The sequence below is a fragment of the Podarcis muralis genome, chromosome 5, assembly GCF_964188315.1.
Source record: "Podarcis muralis chromosome 5, rPodMur119.hap1.1, whole genome shotgun sequence".
NCBI lineage: Eukaryota > Metazoa > Chordata > Lepidosauria > Squamata > Lacertidae > Podarcis > Podarcis muralis.
In genome coordinates, this window is record NC_135659.1 from 59,280,300 (window position 1) to 59,295,021 (window position 14,722).

Below are 14,722 nucleotides of genomic sequence, written 5' to 3' on the forward strand. Positions count from 1 at the left end.
GTTTCACTGGTGAATGCTGTAATTAGCCTTACAAGCTTCCTCAGAGAATTATTGGGAAAGAGCTGGTTTTTATTTTTAATGAGCCCTCAAAGAAAGCTTGGAAGATCCATACACCTGAAGGAACTGTCCTGCCAGCTCTTCCAGGTGCTCCTCTTTCTCAAATAGACCTAGGTCACATCTGGACTATACATTTAAAGCACATTCAATGCAGCACATTTAAAGCACATATCTTACCTCAAAAAATCATGGGAAGTATAGTTTAGACCTCACATACCTACAGTTTCCAGCATCTTTAATGAACTAAAGTTTCCAGGGCTTTTTGTTAAATTTAAACAACAGTAAAACCAGTAATTAAACAATGCTTCAAACAATTAATGCAACTATGCAATTAAAACAAATCATAATACTGCAGCTGATTGATAGCTTTACTTTCTTCTTGGGTTGCCTAAACATGTTCAGTTTTTCCCAAGGGCCTGGATGAAAATGTGGCTCTTCAAAACTTCAAATTATGAGGACATTGTTTGCATTTCTAAGGGGTGGGAGTTCCATTAATGGTGTGCCACCACAGAAAAGGCCCTTTTTTGTGTCATCACAAAAGGACTAGGTTCATTGGTAGGACAACAATAAAGGGCTAATCTGAAGATCTAAGGGCCCAGGGAAGCTGATTGATCTCCTTACTCACCAACAATCTTCTTCTGTCATGGTTTTCATAGGACAAACTGAACATAAATTGGTTATAGCAATACAGAGAAGTCAGCAGGTGAATAGTCATCCTTTAGGGACAGTCTGTTTCCAGCCTGCAAATCTTTATATCTTAGCAACAGATGTTTTGTGGGTGGGTAGAACACAGGGAATTCATTGACAGATTTGACCCTGCATCCCTGGATTGAACAAAGATTGTGTATATGTGTTAATAATTACATCACATGTGGTGTCACACAGAGTGAGCAATAGTCTACAAAGGTTGGGTGTGTATGAGCATATTTTCATCTGGGGACTCACCAAATGAATGGATTTTGTCGCCTTCACTTCATTAAACTATTTGTGATGGCTCTGCTTACAAGATGTGTTCCTACTTTATGAAACAGATATACTCCCAACTGGATCAATGCGAGTGCATGAACATGTGTGTGGGTGGAAGTCGCTTGGCAGTTATGCATGCCACAGTCTCTGCTGAAACCATGGCAGTTCTTGTGTAAATCAAGGTGCTTTGTCCTATTGATATGACATGGGCAGGGAAGACCTCTTGGGTGAGGCCCAAATTTCAGATAAATCAGTTTAAAATCTGAAGGGACATGATACTTTGCATGTGATGCATTCACAGTTGCCATGAGTGGGCACAGTGGGTGTCATCCTGGGCCAGCTTCCTTGCCTAGATTGAGCATTAATTTGATGCCTACCTCCATGGGGCCGCTTCTAGGGAGCCCAGTGGAAAAACTGGCGATGCTTTTGGGTTCTTTCTGAAGTGCTACAGAATTCACATGCCACAACTGTGGCTGTGATGAGAAAGAATGAGAAGGGGAGGTATGAACATATGGGAAGTGGGTAGTTCACACTGGGAGGCATACCTTGCCGCATGACTCTGGCATGTTTATTTCAGCTGCCTGTGCCTGTTCTATATTCCAGCAGTGGTGGTTGTACAGAACAGTGAATGTGTGTTTCCACAAGCTATTTAATATCCCCTCTGAGCAACTCATAAGCTCTTTCCTGCTTCACAATGATCCATCTGATAGTGGATGATGGTACTCCTGCACCTCACATGCTCTATAGTTATAAGTGTTTCAACCAAGTCAGATGGCTGTCCTTCTAGGAAGAGCATCAGTCAAAGGTCACTGCATTGTGTACTGAGATGGGGATCCTCTAGCAGGGTCACCAGCCCCTTGTAGTCCCAAAGTTCTTTTTTTGAGCTAAGCTGGAGATCTACTCCCTGAGCTGCTGCAGAAAACCATAGATCACCTGGGGTCCAAGTAACTTTGCTAGCCTCTGCTTTTCTCCACTACTCCCCACTATAACTGATCACTGCCCTTCCCTGTCACTGTATAAACTTACTTCCCCTTCATTTTTAGCAGACCTTATCCTTTACAGCAAAGCTCTTGATCACAGGCTCCATTCCTTGTTTTGCCCTTGCACATTCCTTCGTTGCTCTCTGGTCCTACAAACCTCACCCTGATTTTTTGTTCCCATCAGCCAGGCTGAATATCAGCTCCTCTTCCTGCACCCAATTGCTTGGCCTGAACTGCCTTTCAGGAAGTGACCTCAGCATACCCCTCCAACCTATGTTTTCATCTTTTCCATCAATTTGAACACATGATTTTCTTGGGCAAGGCCCTTCCCTGAAAAGGTCCAGGTCAGCCTGGCCCTCCAGATGTTCAGGACTACAACTCCCATCAGCCCCAGTTCAGTTCACCAGGTGGGACTTGTGGTCTAAAACATCTACAAGGCACCAGGTTGGCAAAGGCTGCTCTAGGTCTATCATTCTCTCCCTAAGAAGGCTTGGCCCTGGTGAGAGATTGGCCCCTACAGTATGTGACACCCAAACTCTCTCGAAATCCATGGTAAATTAGTGGAGCCTTGAGATGCAATGCTTTATTTTTAGATGTCTCAAGGGAAGGTAGGTGATTTGCTTTATTCATCAGGAAATGCTGGCGGAATATAATTTATGTAGCGATGCATATCTGTGACTATTATTTAGATACAAGCCAGAATCACATAGGGAAAGGATATTATCATTATGCTTCTCACTCCAATATTGAATAACTAACTAACACTCATTTCCCTACAAATCTGTTTGTTGTTAACCTTCTCTAATTCTGATATAATTAGGTCACTTCATTCTCTCAGCTACTCTCCATATTTCCCTCTCCAAAAAAGAATAATACAAACAGCAGGAGGTTTATTGTTTTCCCACTTAGCAGCTCAACCAATCCTGTCCGCACATAACAAATTTATTTTAAACTCTGTGTTGCATTATTCTGCTTTCAAATTGTTTATTTTCTAAAGACGAATAGCCATTTAAGTAATTCTTTGGGTGAAAGAAGCTGGAAGTTCAAAGACATAGTTAACAGGCAAGCAACAGCGAGGTTTTAACCTGTTATATATACAGTGATTGGTGTTATTTGGGATCTTAGTTGACAGTAGTAGTAGTAGTAGCTGTTAAAGTTGTAGCAGTAGCAGTTACAGACTATAAATAAATAATTTGGTAGTTATACATTTGCTCTTTTCACTTGGAATTAATTTTTTCTGAATAGCAGTTGTTCACTACAGTCCCAAAGCTTTTGGAGAAAGCATTGCTTTTTGAAAAGGCAAATACATTTTGCAAACAAAATGTTATTTCCTGAGAAGTTTGTAGGTGAAGCTAATGGAGGAACTTGTATGTGACCCAGATTTTGGAGCATCGCCACCTAACATTTATCAGTAGACTAAGCAATCAGAAAGTCATTTATACAAACACAAAAAACTTCAGAGTTTTCTTTGTGGCTTTTTGCACTTCATGTTTCCTCCAGCAGCTTATTGGGAGAGAAATGAGATCTAGGTATGGGCCAAATATTCAGCCAATATTCAGCGGGTGAACAAAATGTCCATTCTAGCTCAAGGTTCACAGATCACAGAGTCAAGAAATGGAAATGCCATGTACATGATGGGGATGCCAGAAGACCTTCCACTTCAGATCAGATCAATGTACAAGCCCCCTTTTCATATATTATATCATACACATTGTAACTGCACAGCTCCATTTCTCCATTGTGTGTAAGGCATTTTCAGTTCATTGACACTCAGTGTGTGAGAGGTGGACACTTGAAATAGATGTACCAAACAAGGCACGTGTACTAATTACAGTAATCAGAAGGGTTTATATGAGTTGGGCTAGATCACTGGTAGGCAGAAGGTGGATTAGGATCTACTAGTAGATCTCTTGATAATTTGCAGGGTTTCTGGCTCCCAACAAAAATGACTTTTCCCACCTCAGCTTGGCTGCTGAACTGAAGAATGCTAACCAGGAGAGGAATTTTTCTGCGAGTTCACTTCAGTTCTGGTACTAAAAACAAATTCCTTAGCTCAGTCAGTCAGTCAGAAGGTGCTTAAAGGCACACTGTTCTTTAATTCCATTTTGACTGTGAGTCCTGGAAGACCTGCTCCCTGCTTTACAGGCCTTTCTCCCCCTGGCCTGGGAGCACAAAGCCCTGACTGACTCCAGCTACAAAAGCTAAGGCTGCTGGATGGGCTGGCATTTCTTTGTTTGGTTGAGGAGATTGGTGTTGTTGTTGCTGTTAGTATTTTATATCTTGGTTTTAGATCTTGTTGTGACTTGTATGGAAATTGTTCAATTTGGTTGTGTATTCTTTAAATGTTTTATTTGTTGTTTACGACTGCTTTTGTTATGTTGCAGTTTTGTATTTTTCATTTTGTAAACTGCCTTGAGCATGGTTTGAACTGTGGAAGGTGGCATACAAATGAAATTACCGTATTTTTCGCTCTATAAGATGCACCAGACCACAAGACGCACCTAGTTTTTGGAGGAGAAAAACAAGGGAAAAAATATTCTGAATCTCAGAAGCCAGAACAGCAAGAGGGATCGCTGCGCAGTTAAAGCAGCAATCCCTCTTGCTATTCTGGCTTCTGGGATAGCTGCGTAGCCTGCATTCGCTCCATAAGACGCACACACATTTCCCCTTACTTTTTAGGAGGGAAAAAGTGAGTATTATAGAGCAAAAAATACGGTATGTATGCATGCATGCTGTTCTACTGTCTGTCTTTTGCCCCTGGCTCTGCTTGGGAGATATTAGGGTTCAAATATAAAACAAAGTAGTAGAACCAACAAGCCTGTTGTCTGCCCAACTGTGGATTAGAGACTTCATTAGCTAGCAGAAGCTCAGAGGGAGAATTTGATCCAATGGTTCGTATGAACTGTCTCCTACAGCAACATGCTTACAGCACAATCCTAAGCATGTCTACTCAGAAGTAAGTCCTGTTGAATTCAATGGGGCTTACTCCCACGTATGTGGGACTTAGATGACAGCCTTAGTTCCAAAGGAGAAGAAGGGAAAGTTGCCAACAGAAGGAGATCTTGCCAGTTCTTTGGGGAAATGATCAAAGCCAATGGGATGCAAGTTATATAAAGCTGCAAGGACAATCCCACAGGAATGTATTTCAGTTTCCTGGAGGACAAGGTGCCAAAGAACTCATTAGGGGCAGGGAACTAGATTTTAACATGATGCGTAAAAGAAAGGGAGAAAAACCTCATTGACAAAGCAATCACTTTTCTTAGGGAGCCAGCTGCTTTTCACTACCAGCCAGTCCATGTTCTCCCATTCCAATTATTTAAGGCTATTTGCACTACAAAGGAATATTTGCTATGGGATTGCTAAAGAGAAGAATCACAGTGTGAGAGAAGAGGAGAAATATTGATACCGGCTCTCCAGCTAGCATTCCCTGTTCTCAGTCTTGTCTTCTTCCCTTCATATTTATGAGACCCATTGAAATCCCCAGAGAAATGCTGAATTGTGCGAAAATGGCAAAAGGGGCCAGTACGTTATTCCATCTGAGTTCAGGGTGTCTCAACAACTGTTCCTTCTATGTTTTTGAGTCCAGAGAATGATTCACTTTTGGCAGCGAAGTTCTCTGTGTGTACAAAATGGATGCCTTAAGAGCAACTCATCCTTGTAAATAAACAACTGCAATTACTGCTCAATTTTCCCAACTTGATAAAACCATGGGTGCTTTCCTACTGAAATCAATGGAACCCCAAAATATTTAACTTCAATTGAATCATGCACCACCAGGATCTATATTTTAGGACCTGGATATTATTAATATTTCTGGTTAATCAAGGGGAATAAATATTTGCTAAGCTATCAGTTTGTGTGTTTGCCAAGCTATGTTTTATATAGTAAGATTTGAATCCATATCCTGGGACACAAAGCTCTGGATTGTCCTAATTTTTGTTAAATTAATTTCTCCTTCCTCTGTTTCTAACAGGCTAACATAAGTACATCACATTCTTAGAGGTGATCCTGGACAGATGTATCACAATTTCAAAACTAATTTTGTAATGCAGGGTGCCCATTTTGTGGAGTGTTATGGTCTTGGAAGTCTTTTGCAATGGACAAAATGGGCATTCAACATATGTAGGGAAGCTGGGGCACATACATCACCCCTGCATCGCCGGTGTCCTTGTCTGTGCCTGCTCCACTACGTGAAGGGGATTTCTAAGCATGTTCAGCTGAATGTGCTTAGAAGGCTTCCTGTGACTGACAACATCACATTATAAGGGTTCCAGATTGTGGGCAGACTTCTAAATGCATTCAGCCAAACATGCTTGAAAGCCCCCTCTAAATCTTCCTACTGTGGACTGTTGGGGGTGGATCAAGTGAGGGTGTTGTGGGCAGGGCAGCGCATGCCCTCTATGCACTTCCTGGCTTGATACATTAGTTGAATGCCTGGACAGGTGTCCAGAGTTACTGGAAACTCTGGACTGAGCCTTAATACAGAAATCATCACCTGCAGTCCCTGTTATTGGGTAAAAGCAAAAGGAGTTTTGGCTCCTGGCTTTATGTTACATTACCTTTCTATGGACAGCATCATGCAGAGAGACTCAGTGAGCAAGCTAGTGGGTGATTCACCCTCATTACTTTTTCTTTTGGTGCTCTGACACTGATGTATTTGGATCAATTAAAAGATTCATCTTGCAAAATGGGATCTTCGTTTCCTACTGATTTTGCATTTTTCCATTTGGCAGAAGCCAAGATCAATAATTGACTGTGTTTCTAGGCTTGACAAGTGTTTACTTCTGTGGCAGTGCAACTGGATCCCTTCAGCTTTTCCATCCCTCTCGCTTCCCGAAAAGGATAGATACATCATTGTGATCAGAAACTTCTACTGCTACCGATACCTCTTTATTTAGAACCCCGTGTGCTGGGAAAAATAAGACAGCTAGGCTTTAAGACCAAAATAGCTGTGTGACACAATGGTCCGTGTCCCTTTCCCCCTTTTCCTGTAAAAGAAAAACAGCCTTGGGAGGCTACATATAGAAATGAAAAAGTGGCAGGGAGTTGTTTCTTAATCCTTTCTCCTACTGCTATTCATCTGCTAAAAATGAACCCCCAACTCATTTTTCTCCCTGTGAGGATCTTTCCCCGCATTGGTGAAGAAGCAGCTGGAGTGAGGCAATACTGTGCAACAATTAAAGAGGCTTTGTGATGAGAAAGGGTATTGTAAAAGAAAGTGAGAAAAGAGGATATTATTAACTGGCAATATATTATAAAGGAAATGCGTAATAAATATATAAATATGAGGATTGTGGGAGGAGCTGGTGGAAGTCAAAAATTTGTAATATGGCAAATATGTAAATGTTTGAATAATTTGTAAAAGAAAAATTTGTTAAAAATTTAATAAAAAAAAATACTGAGCAACAATTGGCAGGAAGAAGAAGGGGTTAGCAGGCCCTCCTCCATGGCACTTCTACTTGCAGTAGCATCTTTCAGACCCGGCTTTTCATGAGGGGGGGGAGCAGGTAACTCTAGGCTCATCCAGACTTCCTTTGGCACCACACTTTCCAGGTCCATGCTTTGCAACCCTACTGAAGTTTGTTCAGAAGTATGTCCATTTGATTTTATAGAATTGTAGAATTGCAGAGTTGGAAGGGACCACTAGGATCAACCCCCTGCAATGCAGGAATCTTTTGCCCGATGTGGGGCTTGAACCCACAATGCTAAGATTAAGAGTCTCAGGCTCTACCAGCTGAGTTACTACGCAAAGGATTGAATTCAGCAAGAAAGGTCCCAATTTAAGGTGTTAGTATTCGCATCAGGGTCCCTTCCAACTCTACAATTGTATGATTCTATGGTTCTATAGAAAGCTCTGATTGGCTTGGGACCCAATTACCTGAAAGAGTGCAATCCCCAGTACCAGCTGTCTCAGTCCCTATGACTGGCAGGTGTGGTCTTGCTGGCAGTGCTGCTACTGGGGCTGCCCAGTGGCGCTGACCCATTGCAAGGCCTTTTCAGTGGTGGTTCCCCAGTTGTGGAATGCCTTCCCTAGGGAGATACACCTGTCTCCATAATTATTAACTTTCAGGAGGATTTGAAAACATTCCTGTTTACCCAGGCTTTGGTGGCTGAAGCATACGGATCCTGGCAACCCTCAGATCACTGGATGGAACAATGTTTTGAACTGCTTCTAGAACATTTTTAACTGCAGCTGCTTTCAGATGGTTTCAATTGCAATTGTTTATTGAACGTTGTAACTATTTTAGAAAGTTTTTGCTTTGGTTTTTTATTGTCAAATTGCACATTTTCTGTTTGCTGCCCTAGGCTCCTTCAGGAGAAAAGGTGGGATATAAATTCAGTAATAAATAAATGTGTGCCAACTGTTTTAAAAACTGGTTCCAACTAACAGGCTGCTTTTCCTTTTTTTTTTTTTTTTTAGCTTGTCTGGATTTCACTTTGCACTCTGCACATGGTGGGTGACATGTTGTCTGAACTGATTCCTATGAGCAGAAAGAGCAACATGATACCCCCCTCCACTCCAACTATATTAGACTTTATTTTTACAGTGGCATTTTGCACTTCCTGCAGCTTCCGTGGTTTAGCCCTGGTGCCTTTATCCTGGTCTTCTAGGAGTATTAAATTGCCACCCTTCTGAACTCCCAGGGCAGCCTTTGACCCTTACCCTAAGGCGGCTTTAACAGCCCAGCCAGCAATAACCTGACATAGTCAACGTTAACAATGGTAGCAACAAAGGAGGATTAGCATAGAAAAACAATTGCATTTAGAAAGAATGGGGGAATATGCACAGAACTGTCACTCGCTTTAAAACACAGGAATGCCATTTACTGCCCATTGAGGCTGGCTGTCATCTGAGTCCTGCTGCTTTGAAACGCAAACCTAGACACGCAGATTTACTATAAAGTTAGGAGAGGACAACATGCTTATAGAGAGAGAGTGAAAGCTCCGCGTTTTTTCTTTTCTTTTCTTTTCTTTAATGTGATTTGTTGAACAACACTCGCGGGGAGTTTTCTTGCCCCAGCAGAAGGAAATGTTATTACACATGAACCTTTCAGCAAGCCAGGCAGAAGGACATGCATGTGGATTAGATGCCAGGAGTTTGGCTGCCAGAGAAAGACGTTATTGTTGTGACTTTCTCCTCCGCCCCTCGCTCCCACCCACCCCTCTCCGAGAGAATCTCTGAGGAACGGAACCGGAGAAAACACACACGGCTTGCAGGAGGGTCATTTGCATCCGAACCGGACTGCAGTGAGGAGGGAGAGGAAGAGGGGGAGGAAGAGTCCTGGAAGTTAAAACACATTCAGGCAGGAGGAAGGTCAGGTGGAAACAGGTAAGCCCTGGGCAGGTGTCCTCTATCTGGGGATGGCCTACCCTAAACAAGAGAAAAGAGGGACTTCTTTCTTAACCTGTAGCCAGGTAGGACTTTCCCCTGTCTTGTGGATCAACAGGTATTTTATGTCTGGGTCTTCAAAGGCTGCTTTTTGTTTCGGTTGGTCATGCAAAAGTTCTGTCAAACAAACAAAGGAAAAGTGAAGTAAAGAGGTGGTTAAAAATGCTGAGACTGTTTCCATGGCAGCAAAACTTGGGGAACCCCCTTTTTTTCTCATATGCTGCACACATCCACATACATCTGGTATGTTTATAGCCTTTGCCAAAGCAAGTTGAGTGTTTCAGAAGTCTCACTATCTGTAAGCTTGATTCATAATCAGAATTTTGTAAGGTATGGGGGAGATAGGAGGTGAGTTTTATTTTCAGAGAGGAATATTAGGTTGTGGTTTCGTTTTTTCCTTCTAAGTGGCTCCCGTTAATTCTGCTTGCACCGCATGTGCAATTTGTAAACGGTTTTGGATAGAAAGGAGTTAAGAGCCCCTAATTAGTTTAATAAAGCAGATTCAATTCCTCTTCGCACTCTGGTAGCTGAGAAAATCGTACGATGTTTGTTTTTTCCTTGAGGGAATGACTACAAATTCTTTGCATTTCTGAGAATTTAGGGCTGCTTTCTGTTTTGTCACAAAGAGGTGAATTTTGGAAGACAGACTCATTCTCCCACACTCAGAGACTCCAGTGGCACAATGGGTCAGTGCATCTGGCTGTTAACCAGAAGGTTGGTGGTTTGAGCCCACTCAGGAACAACTGTGGGCAGAATTCCTGCATTTCAAGGGGGTTGGACTAGATGACCCTCAGGGTCCCTTCCAACTCTAAAATTCTTTGAGTCTATGACTTGGTCTCTAGTTCAATTCCATAAAAGTTTCGATACCTAAAGAGGAGAACACTTTAAAATGAGTGATGTGATTTAAGAGACACTAACTGCAATCCCATAGACACTGATTTAGGAGTAAGTCCCATTGAACTCAATGGGATTTATGCTGAGTAGGCATATATAGGATTGTGCCATAAGGCTTTAGTTCTATATATGCACTTATGAGAGAGTAAGCCCCTTTGGGCAGAATGGGTCTTCTTCTGAGGAAGCATGCGTAGGTTTGCTCTGGTACACACCAGTATTTACAAACCGCATTTACTTGGAACAATGTCCCATTGATTTCAATAGGTTTTTCTTCCAAGTGGGTGTATGTAATCTCTAATAAGGTTACTTGTAGCACCATCCTATATTTGACTACTCACAAGTAAGTCCCACTAAGTTAAATGGAGCTTTCTCCCAGGTAAATGGATATAGGATTGCAGCATGAGTGTTAAGATTATTCAGTTTCTCATATATATATATATATATATATATATATATATATACTGCATTAATGTTTTCCTAGGAAGCAACACACACCCCTGGCTCCCAAACACAGATACATGGTTGTTGATTTTTTAGATGATTAGTTCTTGTCTTTTAGTCAAAGAAATCTATCTGGCAGCCCATTTCAGTTGCTTATGCTTCCACAGATTTTGAGAGAAATTCCTAACTATCTGTTCTCGTGGAAATGTGGGAGTTAGGAGAGAGAGAATAACTACTCCTGGCTTATTGAATATGTAAGTTAGAACCATTCTTTGAGTAAACAGGTTTGAAGGTAACTGGGACATGGGCTGCATACACCCCACACATTTAAGGCACATACCCCCTACCTGTAAAGAATATTCAGAACTGTAGTTTACCCTTCAGAGCACTGCAATTCCCAGCACCCTCAACAAACTACAGTTTCCAGGATTCTTTGTGTGTATGAGGCAGGAGTGCTTTAAATGTGTGGTGTGTATGCAATCCATCTTGCTGAGCCTCAGAGATTTGCTTAGGAGCTTCAGCAGCCAGTCCACATTTATCTAGCATTTACCCATGGAAGAAAAGCTCACTAAAGCAGGCTTTGGGGGCACTCTTCGCAATGCCCCTTTCTTAGCCAGTAGCACCTCCATTCCTGGTGGGTTTAGGAAGTCATGTGCCTGCTGGGGGAAGGGCTATTTTCATGCAGGATGTGTACTGCGTACACACACACACACACACACACACACACACACAGTCTTTCCCTCTTGGAACAGAATCCAACTCATGTGATTTTTACCAGAGATTAGATGTTCAGAAGAGGAGGTTGGGAGCCTTCTCCTCCACTATGAAAGGGGGGGGGGAATAGATGAGGCTGATATAGGAGCAGAACTTAAGCAATCAGGAAAGGGGCTTGGAATTGAACGGGCACTTCGCCTCTGGGGGAGAAGGGAGCTTTCAAGCAGCCGGGCTGAATTACCATCAATGCAAGCAAATCAGAAGTGCAGGATTTGGACTGCACTTTTGTTAGCTCTTTGGAAAGCCTTCCCTGTTCCTTGTGACTGGCAAAGAGCAACTGGAAAGAACTGGAGGTTCCAGGGAGATCTGAGGTTGCAAACATCAACGGCAAGCACGAAGGCACAGTACAGGGAAGGCAAAAGTGTCGCCAGTAGCTGGTGTTACTAACCATACTGGTTAAGGGTGTGAACTGTGATCTGGGATGCCCATGTTCCAGATCTCATCCCAGCTACATCAGGCAGCTGTTATTTAGGGGGCTGGGCAACCAGTTCTAGCACTACCAGTGCCTGAAATGAATAAATGGAGTATCATTATAGAGTTGGAAGGGACCATGAGGATCATCTAGTCCAACTCCCTGAAACGCAGGCACATGTAGCTGTGTTAAGAGGATCTGCTTTGTATGCAGAAGGTCCCAGGTTCAGTTCCCAGCATCCCAGTAGGGCTGGGAGAGATCCCTGGAGAGCCACTGCCAGTCAGTGTGAATCAGGTCAACATAATGCCCTCTGGATGTTGTTGAACTCCAACTCCCATCAGCCCCAACCAGCATGGTCAGTGGTTAGGAATGATGGGAGATGTAGTCCAATAATGACTACCCTTGGTGTAGATACTGAGCTTGATGGACTAAAGATCAGACTTGCTATGAAGCAGTTTCTGATGTTCCTATCCAAGCTGCTTCAACCAAGAAGTTGGTGAAGACTAGGGCATGATCTGTGGAGTCTGTATTCAGCAATGAGTTACTGGGAATATTATCCGGGCCAAAGGGACCTGTGTTTTTTCAGGAGACTCCCTGCACTCCCAAGTTGTGTGTGCTGCAGTGCCAGCCCACGTGAGCACGAAATTCCCATCCCAAGACATGTCCTCTAGGCAGGCCTGTTGAAAAGACTGGGAGGCACAGCCTGTGCTGTTCGCTTGAATTTTTTCTCATTTTATGCTGTGCAGTTGAATGGGGGAAAGACAAAGGAGAGGCATTTCACCGTATTTTTGCACTCCGTCTGGGAATTGTATATACACCAAATAAATGCATGATGTTTGCATTTTATTGTGCTGCTTTTGAAATGTGGACTCGGGCAGATGGAAACATAAAATGAGCCCTAAGGGATGTAAAAGAGTGCAGGCATTTAGCAATGGGGTTTTTCTTTTTCTGTGTTGCAATATCACAGGAATTATCCAGCCAGTTGATTCCAGATGCTTTCTGTATGAGGCACACCCCATCTGCATGCAGGCGCAGAAAGCCTTCCCTGCAGACAAATGGCTGGGGTGGTCGAGGCTCCCTCCTTTAACCAGCCCACAAATAATTTGGAATGGTTAATGGTATGATGGCTCCAGCCCAATGCAAACACTCTCTTGCCTGGCTTTTCAGTCATTCCAGAGTCTGCGGAGAGAGATGGTCTGCAGCTTCACCTCTCTGGTCTTCAATGTCTTTTGGAGACAGCAGAAGAAAAGACTATTTTACTGAGGGTAAAGTTTCCTGCTTCTGTTTTAAGTTCAGGTACACCCAGCTTGGACTTCAATGCAGCTTCCAAGAGGCAGAGAGAACCAACATTTCATTCTGATAGGGAGAGGGGTAGGAAAGCTACCCAAAATATCCACAGTTGTCTCAAAGGAATGGAAATTGATTATACACATTCGACAAGCATATGTGAATCTTCATGCTTTACTTAGGCTTTACAGCATGCTTGGTTTGTGCTTGGGTTTAATTTTTTCATACAGAGTTTGAATGTTTCTGTCACGGACTGGAAAAGAAGGATAATGACTCATATAAACACTGGAAAGAGAAAGAGGAATGAACAGAGAGTCAAGGCCTGAATGTTATGGCAAAAGTTCAGAATCCATGCTGTCTGAGTGAAGAGCTCTGACTTCTAAGGACCAAAGTACATATGACAGCAACAGATCCATGTGCTTCTATCTGGATCTTTTCCAGTTACAGTGGTACCTCGGAAGTCGAAAGGAATCTGTTCCAGAAGTCTGTTCAACTTCCAAAACATTCAGAAACCAAGGCACAGCTTCCAATTGGCTGCAGGAAGCTCCTGCAGCCAATAGGAAGCTGCGATGGACGTTTGGGTTCCAAATAACTTTCACAAACTGGAACACTCAATTCCAGGTGTGCAGCATTTGGGAGCCAAAATGTTCGAATTGCAAGGCGTTCACCAACCAAGGTACAACTGTATATATAAAGTGGGGTTGGGGTTGCAATTTAGGGGGTGGGTAGATGCTGAGGCTCAAAGGGGCAGTAGCTCAGTGGTGCACCCCATACTGTGTATTCACAAAGTCCCATGTTCAATCCCTGATATCTCCAGATAGGAAGAACTGAGTGTGAAACTCTCAGAGTAGACAGTACTGAGGAATAATGGTCTGACTCGCTAGTCCCTTCTGCATTATACACTTAAAGCAGTATCAGACCACTTTAAACAGTCATGGCTTTCTCCAAAGAATTCAGGAAAGTGTAGCTTCTAATAGCTGCTGAGAGGTGTTAGGAAATCTCTATTCCCCTCACAGAGCTACAATTCCCAGAGTCCTCTGGGCGAAATGGATTGACTGATAAACCACTCAAAAAATGTAGCCATGCATGTGTGGTGGTGGGGAATAGGGGCCTCCTAATGACTCTAAGCATCATTAACAAACTGCAATCCCCAGGATTCTTTGGGGGAAGCCATGACTGTTTAAAGTGTCCCGTTCGAGGGAAGTCATAGTACTGCTCTATTCTGCCTTGGTCAGACCACACCTGGAGTACTGTGTCCAGTTCTGAGTACCGCAGTTTAAGAAGTATATGGACAAGTTGGAATGTGTGCAGAGGAGAATGACCAAGAGTCTGGAAACCAAGCCCTATGAGGAATGGTTGAGGGAGTTGGGTATGCTTAGCCTGGAAAAGAGGAGAGTTATAGGAGGTATGATAGCCAACTTCTAATATCTAAAGGGCTATCACATGGAGCAAGCTTGTTTTCTCCTGCTCTGGAGGGCAGTACCCAAACCAATGGCTTCAAGTTACAAGAGAGGACTAAAC

The 14,722-nt window shown here is 42.9% G+C and overlaps 1 protein-coding gene across 1 annotated transcript in view; it reads left to right on the forward strand.

The window, feature by feature from the left end:
- The first annotated feature begins 8,972 nt into the window (after positions 1–8,972).
- Positions 8,973–14,722, forward strand: part of PRELP (proline and arginine rich end leucine rich repeat protein) — a 30,995-nt gene continuing 25,245 nt past the window's right edge. Inside the window, exon 1 of the mRNA XM_028734180.2 lies at positions 8,973–9,333. The gene's annotated coding sequence lies outside the window, so the exon portion shown is untranslated. The remainder of the gene's footprint in view (positions 9,334–14,722) is intronic.